Raw genomic sequence first — 10449 nt, forward strand, 5'->3', positions numbered from 1 at the left:
ACAAAATTCTGTGTCCGCTAAAATAAATTCCACCAAAATTATTGGCTTACTTTTGAGTAAACAAAACGCCAAAATTTACACCCACCGAGAAAACCCACCATACGGTACTTACATTATTCATAGGTTTCTGTGGGTTTGTTTTCATTTATATCAAGACTTTGATCTGAGCGTAGTGGAATTGTTATGTAGACCATGGTTCATGATATAGAAAAATACAATGATAATAGCGATTTGTAATGCTTTCGTCAATAGTTTACGTTTGCAAATCAAATCATGATGTCTTTAATAGGATAAAATTGTGGTTTTTAAATTTATTTATTTAAATCTTTACGTTTAATATAAGTTGCATAACCTTTCTTTTCACATTTTTCGAGCTATCATACTTACTGAGTTTGGGAGGTTGAGTGATCAACAAACATGTACCCAACAGATCCACATAAAAATGATTTTCTAGCTTATACTAGTATGCTTTAGTAAAGAAAAAGAAAAACCAAATGCCATTAATTTTATACTGAGTGCTTCCTTTCCAGTAGGTTTGAATAGTCTAAAATGTTCATGACCACCCAGCCCTACAAAGTAGGTTACAAGGCACACATCGATATACATGTAAAAATAAGGTGAAACCAGGGACCTATATACTAAGTAGAGGTCCCTGGTGAAACTATTTGCTTAAAGTAAGGTATAAAATAGAATGTGAAAATTACCTGAAAGTTTAATTTTTACATCGAAAAGCTGTACAGATAACTGAAAGCCTAGAACATACTAAAGAAAAGAATCAGAAATGCGTTTAACACAATTTGAAAAGGTGGGGAAAAAAGCGTTGTTACGCCCTTCAGAAAGGCGTGCGAATGCAATGAAAAGAGCCATTAACGCATATAAAATCATAAAAACATGAAATATATAAAGGGTTTTATAAGTAATGCTGAAAAGGCTTCATAACTAGATTTCAAAAGAATATAGCCTGTTTTGCGTTACAACATCTTCTGAAAGGCATCATAACACCTTAATTTTCTCTTGCGCTATTACATGTCCCCAGGCATGATAATGCATTATTCACGTTATAAGGCATTTAGATTTCTGTTATTGCGACCTTTTACTTCGTGTTATTACGCCTTTTGAGAAGCTAAGAATGTTTTTGCGTTGTAAAGCCCAAAAAGGCTTTTGTTGATAAAAATTTATTTTGAGATATGAGCAATATATGTAATTTAAACATATAGTAGCACTGAAACATTTCACTCCAAGCTCATAAAAACCTCAATGGCAAGAAGTCTGAACTTTGAACAGAAAAAAATAACAATTACATTATGAGATATCTCGTGAACAATACACTTCTTACACGTGCACAAATACAAGTGAATGCTAAACCGCCTTTGAAGATCTTGATGGGTGTAATACCGTAAAAGCAGAAATTTTAGCGAGGATTTAATTTTGGCATTTTTAGCGAGGGTGTTAAGATCGCTAAAATTAAATATCGCTAACAATTTAATCCGCATTAGAGGTAACCGTTATCTTTCTATGCACCATAAAGTCGTTAAAATTACTTCTCGCTAAAATTAAATACTGATATTTAAGGACAAATCGGTAAATTTGCGTCTCGCTAAAAATTCCACTTACACGATACTTGATATCGCGATTACTTAACTTTACAGAACTCTTCCATGGTCTTATGCTATAGCTGAAGGCAATGTGCTGTTGAATACAAAGCGAGGTCGATCATTAAGGGCTTTACGAGCAATAGCTTTTCAAAAAGCTTGCCTGACTAAATAAATCAATATCTATGGAACGTATAAGCAAGAGAAGTGCTAAACTTTTCCATAATCAAGGAGCGACATAGTTGCGATATTTCATTACACAAGATCTGAAATGTCATAACCAAATATTACAGATTAACGAATATCTAAGACATGCCACTGTTTGGTCATTTATTAGTTAGCGTTGGGAGGAAACTGCAAGTGTGCTTGCGTAGATTGGAATTCTGGGAAAAGAAAATAGACGAGTCGTTCTAAAGAAATTCATACTCTCTTACCAGAGGGCTTCTTCATGCACACTCTCTGGTCATTGGCAGATCGATGAGACGACCTCTATTTAAAGATTGGTCTGTTCTCCGTCGTTCTCGAGGACGAAGTAAATTGCGAACAGTTTTAACTAGGAAAGTTGTCTTGAAGTGCTTGAGACAAAAATGCTTCAGTGCTGCTCTACGACGCAAAGTAAATGGCCTGTACAATTTATAGCTAGAGCGAAACAAGATACTAATACCCCCCCCCCCCCCCGGACAAAACACACTTGCAATGATGGCCTTACCGTATATTATGAATGAGTTTAAAATACATCTTCATGTGTCGTTTTAAAATCGTTTACAGTTTTACTCTTCAATTAATTTTAGGACCTTTCTCATTTCTTCTATTATAACGCGTTTTTTTTTTTTTTTTGAAATGAAAATCGGTACAAATCATGATGTCTTCTTCCTTTTGCCGATTCTTTACTTAGAACCTTATGGGAGTGAAGCCCATTCCTCTACGGGTACTGCCTACACTCATGTCACTGTATTAAAAGGAAACCCTTGTTCATCACAAAGCAAGGAATAATATGCTACTAGCTGACTTTCTAAGCTTTTTTAAAAAGTTAACCTTGTAACGTACATTATTTTGTAATAATTTAATTTTGTTTGTATTCTAGCCTCTGATTGGTTAATATCCAAAAAGGAACACAAATTATTTCTGTATAACCTGGTTTGGTATGGGGACACACACCTCTGACAACCAGCTGAATCATCTGTATCATTACAATCTTCTCGTTTCCAGTCCTCGGGATTCATGGAAAACTCCAGATTTAATAAATGTACCTTTAACTTCAAACAATAATTCGATCTTACCACATGTAAACAAACAACAAGGCTGCTAGGCCTACGTATCAGTTTTTACCTCACCTTGCTTCCCATCACTTCCCACTTCCGTTACTACGGTTGTACTATTGAGCGGCAAATTTGAACTAATAAAAAGCAACGAAATTTTACACCCATAGTTATTTAATGATTTTAAAATTAAATTATAAGGAATGACTCTTATTCTTGGCCAAATTATTCGAGTATAACCTGGTTTGGGTAATTTTACACTGTTTTATAATCCGCTTCGCGAATTATAAAACAGCGTAAACTGACCCAAACCAGGTTATACTCGAATAATTTGGCCAAGAATTAGAGTCATTCCTAAAATATTGAAAGAAAGGTGGAAAACAAACTGAATCGAAAAGGGATGTCCCATTTACCAGGTGGGGGAGTTTGTGCATGAATGGACTAGTCCACTTATGGGAGAACCGGGAAAAATAGTAAAAATAATCAGCAAATCCATTCTTTTAAGTGTTGCCTGTCCAAATACAATGCGTTATTTAAAAAATGAAATAAAATTTGCAGTTAATAAAAAATCTAAAGCTTAAGAATCAGGTTAAAAGAACAAACTTTATTTATTACCATAGAAGTTATCACCCCCATTCAATAGAACATCCAAAAAAGGCGCGAAGATAATTTTTAGATAATTGTTTTAGATTTGAAGTTTTAGATAAATTTAGATAACCGCGAGATAACCGCGATACTAAGTATTATGTAGCTCTTTAGAAATACCAAATTAGACCAGAAAGTACCTTTTGCACCTATTCTGAGGTTTTAAAACAGTACTGTCAGTTAATTCTAAAGAATTTGAAATCATCACTCTCTGGCTAATTTAGCAAATATATTCTTGAAAATTAATGTACGGCCTTAAAACAAAACAAAAGCTTTCAAGTTTTAGGTGCAATATATACAGAGCCTAAAGCTCAGAGTGAGAAAAATTATTTGGCTTTTTTCATACTGCATTGATTTCTGTTTTACTATTAAATACTGCTTGATTCGCCTAGTGAGGGTCCAGTACCGATACAATGCTTTTATCAGCATGGGACTGGGTATCATTTGGAATTTTTGTTTATCACTCTATCTTAATTCTTTGTTCACTAGCTAAAATTATAAAACGCCGTTTGCTAATTATTCTGAAAAAAAAATTTCAGAGTGGATGTGTTAGCAGGTAGGACAAGGAAGAATAAGTACAATTTTAATTGGAACTTTTCAGGATGCAATATTTGTTTTTTTTGTTTTTGTTTTTGTTTTTGTTTTTTCTCCACACAAATTCTTCGTATGGAGGGAATGAGCACTGTCAGAGTATCCAGTACCTCACAATTGTCAATTATAAGCATCAAGTATGACTTTATTTATTAATTATCAATTAATCATTTTCAAACATTAGTGTTTTTTCTATTTGAAAAAAATGCAATATCAAACGTAGACTGGCATACTTAACAAACAAAAAGAAAGGCCAAATAATGTCGTATGGCCCCAAACATTTCTTGTAAATAAAAAGATCACCATGTCTTTTAAAAATAGGAACAAATACTTACATGTATTATAAAACATTTGATTTCTTCTCAATTGTGTGTGAAATAAATTTTAGAGGACTTTGATTCCGCATAATCGTGAAAAACGGTAAGAACATACAGTATTTCCAACATTCTTACGTCCTAAGAATATGAGCGACTAAAAATACCACAAAGATATTTCATCATTTAAGAACATTATATATGTACTTTCTTTGTTTGAAATATCTTCGTGTATTACTTCTTAGTCGCTCATGTTTCAATATTAAGTAATTTGATTTAAACAATATTAACCAGTATTTCCAATACGAAAAGGAGAACAACAGACAAGAAGACCTGTGTAAGTCCTCTCTCTCCCTCAGTGTACTGCATGTGATTAAAAAAAATCGTGTTAAATATATAAAATCAATCTGTAACGATCAGTCTGATTTTTCCGGATTATCAACGTGACGGTTATGCAGTTTTACTGACTAGCTGTACTTAGCAAGTCTCACATTTAAATTATATTTATAAAAGTGTAACTGTCAATGTCCAGTAGGAATTTAGTACAAACTTTACTTTTAAATTATGCAAAATTGAAAGGTAAACAACATCTTCGTCATAATCTGCTTCATAAAATACCCATTTCGTAAAGTTTTCCAATAATCAATCGTCTTATAGTTATTTTGTTATTAAAATAATAATTTATTGCAACGTATGTTCAATGTATGTTACTCGAATCATATATCGAACATACGTTGCAATTTTACCTGTGTAGGAGCTGCTGTAATATAAAAAATGAACTTTACAATCAACAAAGTCTGTTTATTGTGAGAATTCTTAATTTTTTTAATATACATGTACTTGTACATAATCAGATGTTCATAATTTCCCTATTGGAAAAAATCTAACTTAAGATATGTATAAATTAAAAGAACTGCGAACAATAGTATAGTTTTGCCGCCTACCTCCAAGCCCATTTTCAACAGCAAACATATTTGAATGATTTTTCATATCTAGATTGGTATTCGAATGAATATTCCCAAAATATAACTTATTCGGCAAAACAAAGAGAGATAACTCTATAACTTTGATAAAACTTGTGCTTGTCATTCAAAAATCAGTGGAAATTTTAAATATCCCCCCATAAAACAAAAATTCCTTCTTACAGGTATGATGACTTGTTATTTAACAAATTGATACCAAAGCTTTTGTAGTTTCACAGAAGGGGGTGGGGGGACCTATGTTTACATAAAAAAAGCAAAAACGGTCATTTCATTACAATTTCAAATGGGATTACATTGTATTTGCTGACAAGGTCATCGTATCGACAATAGAACTTACGAAATGACTTTAAAGAGACTGTTGATATTCTTGTTTCATCTACTTGTCAATAACTTACATGTACCTCGTTTTAGAAATTGTTCATACGTAGAGCATGCTCTTGCGTATCGAATCAATTGAGAGATATACACCCCATGAAGTGATGAAGGTATATTGCTGCGTAAGTAAGGGAAGTTGACGATAGAAAAGTTAAAGTCATCACGTTAACGTTCATCATAAAGCTTTGTTGTTAGATTACCATACCACAGCAAGAGCTGTTTTCTTCCAGATCTGTCATGAGGGTAAGATGATGCATATATAAAATGAACTAAATATTTTCGAATATTCGAATATATTCGAATACTTTCATTGAATATTCGAATATGAATTACTGACAAAATTGACATCACTATCAATCAGAAACCCAAGCATCTTTTTAATATCAACTTCAGAGTACTTATGTGTACAATCAGAATGTTTTTTAACAAATTAATTTTGCAAATGACCAATGACAAGGTAAGTAAATTTATGAGTTCCATTTTTATTGAAAAAGCAGCTGTCAATGATGTCAAAAAGCCTGGATTATCATTTATCTCTTAGGAATGGTTGTGTACAGAGTTGAAAAGTACATTTTTGTGTTATTGATTTTGGTAAATTTTGTGATTTCAAATTTTCCAAATGGTCCTTGGAATTTTTAAGTATCTACAACTGATTTTCACCACTTCTCGAAAATATTGTTGCATAGTACTCATGAAGTTTCTCCTTCGCTGCTGTTAATATTTTAGAGATGCGTAAAGAAAGAGGCTTGGTAGAACATTTACTGGAACCCGCTATGCATCTTTGTAAGGATTTTTATGAAGTTTCGGAATGCAATATAAATATGGTAATTCAAATTCATTTTGGTCGTTGGGAATATTAAAAATATTCAAAACTGACATATGATTTTGAAGAATTTCCTCCTTAGAAAGGGAGCTATGGGTATAAGTTGGATTGCCACTTGTAGAATTAAATACCAGTTCTTCTGAAATACAATTAAAATAATGAGCCTTACAAACAAAGACAATGTTGTTACCTGCTTTGTCAGCTGGAACCAGTACATACTGATCGTGTAGTCTATCTAATTCTTTTTTTCACTTCTGAATTATTGAACACAGAATGATTAATGGTTTTCATATAGACCCTCAATCGCTTAATGCGAGATTTTAACATACAATTGATACATTTAATCCATTCTGACAAAGTGTGAAGGTCTTCTTTTTCATGTCTGGTCCATCGCCTGGCGTAATCTTTCACAGAATCCATAATATTTATGAAATTCCGACGTCAGTTGAAAGATCGAGGTTTCCAAAATGTTTTACCCTTTCAAAATAAGAGACTTAAGGTCCTCATTATTAGCTATATTTACGTCATCAGTAATAACGTGTCCAGCAGGACTATAGTTGTAGAGTGAAGAACATAAACAGGATGGAGGATTATGTTTCAGATGCTCAATATTCAGGCTCTGTAAAGTTTTCTTATAATTAAAAAGTTTGGAAGTTTGGAAGCAATAGTTAATTTATAGGAAATACAAGGTGTAGTCTTCAATTGGAAATATGGTGGAATACAAGACTGGACCCTTTTGTGATTAAGAATATTACTTATATTAGCCGCGTCAATTCCCTTGTTGGCATATTGAAGTTAAGGAAAAACCGGTAGTTTTAACTGTATTTTCTTCCGTAAAAAGTGGCGGTAGGTTTAAAAAGCCTATGATATTCAATATCCATAACCACAGATCCGAGCCTGTATTCTGGTGTCAAGGAATCCAAATATGGACTCTCCTTGACTTTTACAAAAAGACTATACAAAACTTCCAAAGGGACAGAGTAAAGTTTGGTGCGAATGTGATGAAGGCCTAATTGTTTATTTACATAAGGTTTTGTTTGTTTGTATGTTGTTTAACGTTCCTCTCGAGAATTTTTCACTCATATGGAGACGCCAACACTTGCCGGTGGAGAGCTTCAAATTTTGTCCTATACTCGGCACTTACGGCCATTGAGCAGTGAGGGATCTTTCTCTTGCCAGCACCTACTGCGACACGGGACCTCGGTTTATACGGTCTCATCCGAAAGACCGGTCTCCACGTCCCACAGTCGGATTCGAACCCGCGACGTAAGGATCAACTCCTTCGCGACTCTAGAGCAGACACTCTAAACACTGCGCCACGCGGGCGACTATTTACGTAAGGTAGTAGTGAATCAAAGGAGACATCGTGTATAATAAGTTTATTGTAAGACCGATATCCATGACTATATGCTTATGTCTCTTTGCACTGTTAAAAAGTCCCATCACATTCACATTTCTACACAGTTATGGAAGGGAATTACCGCCAAAAGTCTATTTATCTTGCTTTTATTCTTATTCTGCCTACTTTTTTATTCTTTGTTATTATTGTAACTATATGTCACTTTATTGTTTTCATATTCGTCTTTATTACATTTCACTTTGAACTTTTTCATTCTTCATTTTGTCCTTACTTCTATGTTGCTTTATTCTTGTAAATACGTTCTTTTTTCTTTTAAATTGATACAGTTTCTTTAATAAATAATTATGATCATCTCTATTACAAATGTAATTTCAGTCACGCAAACCATGAAGCGCATTCAACGAAGACGAATACAAGTAGTGTGAATTTAATGCGGCATTATAACGCTAGGTGGCAGGATGTTCGCTGCGAGTGTTGGTAAAATTAGGTACGCAAACCCGGGCCGGGGTTATTCGCGATTTTTCAATTTTCTGCCTTAAATTAATACTTTATCAATCGAGGGGAAGTTTTCACTATATATCCAGTCTTCCGGGGGAAAGTCTCACTATATAGTCAGTCTTCCCCCTTCATAGCGAAACTTCCCCCCTTTAATTTAGTTTCCGAATATTTTTTTAATTGTAAAACAATGTTTTTATACTAACGTTTTCAGTGTTGGGATAAAAGTTCAAAGTTCTCCTTCCTATATGAATGAATAAATAAATATATGAATAAATTATCAAAACATTTTAATAGTGATTTTTACAATCAAAGCATCTTAACCATGCAGGTAAACATAGGTAAACTGCACGGGTAATGACCTCTTTACTGTTAAACTAATTATGTCTTTTTTTCTTTTGATAAGAATCGTCTGTGAACAATACAATAATCTGCTGTGCACGATAAATTTTTAATGCGCACTTTTACATTGATTCATTTGAAACTATTCATCTTATATATATATATATATATATATATATATATATATATATATATATATATATATATATATATATATATATATATATATATATATATATATATATATATAAGATCAATATCTAAATATGCAATATATACATCGTCGATGTAAATAAAATCAAAACCAAACACGGAAGGGGAAGTCTCACTATGGTCGTTTAGAGCGGAAGGCTCACTATATCCCAGATAGTCATCCCCCCCCCCCCCCCGAGGGGAAGTCTCACTATATAGCCAGACTTCCGGGGTGAAGACTCAATATCGGGAAGTCTCACTATATGACACCAGTAGCGGGTGGGGGGGGGGGGGCTGGCCACTGAAAATGTTCAATGAAAGTCTGGTTGCCCCCCTCCCATTTTTTGTTGCAGTTTAGTCAAATAAGGGCCATGTACGTAGTGATGTATGAGTAAAATTTGGTACTAATAGAAGTTGGACCCCCTCCCCCCAAATAGAATTTTCGAGTTTGAAGAATTTTCCTCTGTTTTTGGTTTTTTGTTTGTTTGTTGTTTTTTTTTTTTTTTTTTTTTTTTTTTTTTTTTTGCTTGTCAAGATTTTTAGGTAAGTTGTTTTTTTTTTCCTTCTCTGGCTGGCCCTTTCAAAAACAATGCTACATCTCTAAGTTTTATTTGTATTCGCTGTAAATATTGCCAATATCTATATTCATGTATTTATATTTTGAAAATCTCAATATCTTAGATTATTTTGGCGATTTTTGATTCCCAATTTGCTAAGATAGGTAGGTAATATCAAGCCGACATTTTACGTATTTTTTGCCAAACGAGACATTGACAAAATAATTTTTTGAGTTATTCTCATGTCAAACACTGTGTGCTTACTAGAGATATTCATTTCTGTATTGAAAAGTGCTATTTCTGTACAAAAAATTAATACATATTTTCATAAAAGCCGGGGGAAGTTTCTAGTATGCCCCGGTCTAGCCTGGTTCCGGCCACGCCTACCTATGACGTTCCGCACTACTCTGCAGAGCATTATGGGTTGGCCGAAACCAGACTAGCCCCGGTCCCCAGAATCAGGCGACTGCGCACGAACAGTTATTATCTTGAAATAAAGAAATGTCAGTTCAGTGGAAGAATATATAGGGGTCCTGAAAAACAACTCAATTTATAAGGGTATACTAGTAATTATCAAAATATTTAATATTTTTTATATCAATAAAACTGAAATTCAATCATCCAACAAATAACTTGAATAGAGTTATATTTTTCAGGTGACAGAAAATGAACAATTATTTTGGAGTTTTCATCATTAGTTCGGTTTTAATGACCCAGATTTTCTTAAAACGTGTTATTTAAAGCAACAAAAGCACATTTGAAATAAGAAATGCTTATAAATAGTTAAAATATAATGTTTAACATCAGAATAATTTATAAATTTATTAGCTTTTTGTCAAAAAAAAAAAAAAAACAAACAAACAAACAAACAAACAAAAAAAAACTAAAAATGTCAGCTTGATACTGCCTTCCCATTTTACC

Source organism: Saccostrea echinata, unplaced genomic scaffold (assembly GCF_033153115.1).
Source record: "Saccostrea echinata isolate AGI-Se365-2 ecotype Australia unplaced genomic scaffold, CSIRO_AGI_Sech_v1 ptg000030l, whole genome shotgun sequence".
In the NCBI taxonomy this organism is placed as follows: domain Eukaryota; kingdom Metazoa; phylum Mollusca; class Bivalvia; order Ostreida; family Ostreidae; genus Saccostrea; species Saccostrea echinata.